Raw genomic sequence first — 976 nt, 5'->3', positions numbered from 1 at the left:
GTCTCCGTATACCGCAGCACGCGACATAGCTTTCAGACGATAAGTACAGCCGTTTCAGAGAGAAGGGCGGACAATGTTACGATCTGGTATTTAGTCGACTCGATAACAAAAAACGAAAACGGACGGATTTCTCAGGTTAATACTACATATGAGCACATTTCACATTCTCCCGTGCAACTTTTCTGCTAGTCTCCCTCTCATGCAGATTGTTAGGGTCCTAGCTCAAGTCCAAGGCACCAAAGCCAGCTAAAAAGTCAATAATCGATACCTAAAACTTGAATTGTACTACCTCTTACTAGCTATTACATCAACTTAGAAGCTTCATCTGTGTTCTACTATGGTGCTTTTAGTGTCTCCACATGAAGCAGCACGCGACATAGCTTTGCAGACGATAAGTACAACCGTTTCAGAGAGAAGAGCAGCCAATGTGACGATCTGGCTTTAAGACGAATCGATAACCAATGACGAAAACGTATGGATTTCTCAGGTTTTTACTACATATGAACACTTTTCACATTCTCCCGTACAACTCGGCTGTTAGTCCTTCTTTCATGCAGAATCTTAAGGTCTTAGCTCATGTCCAAGGCACCAAAGCCAGCTACAAAGTCAATAATCGATACCTAAAACTTGAATTGTACTACTTCTTACTGGCTATTACATCAACTTAGAAGCTTCATCTGTGTTCTACTATGGTGCATTTAGTGTCTCTACATACCGCAGCACGCGACATAGCTTTGCAGACGATAAGTACAACCGTTTCAGAGAGAAGAGCGGCCAATGTCACGATCCGGTTTTAAGTCGATTCGATTACATATTACGTAAATGGACGGATTTCTCAGGTTTTTACTACATATGAAAACTTTTCACATCCTCCCGTGCAACTCGGCTGCTAGTCCTCCTTTCATGCAGAATCTTAAGGTCCTAGCTCATGTCCAAGGCACCAAAGCCAGCTAAAAAGTCAATAATCGATACCTAA

Source organism: Schistocerca gregaria, unplaced genomic scaffold, assembly GCF_023897955.1.
Source record: "Schistocerca gregaria isolate iqSchGreg1 unplaced genomic scaffold, iqSchGreg1.2 ptg000386l, whole genome shotgun sequence".
Taxonomy (NCBI): Eukaryota; Metazoa; Arthropoda; class Insecta; order Orthoptera; family Acrididae; genus Schistocerca; species Schistocerca gregaria.
The sequence above is the reverse complement of the archived record's forward strand: the minus strand, read 5'-3'. Positions refer to the sequence as shown.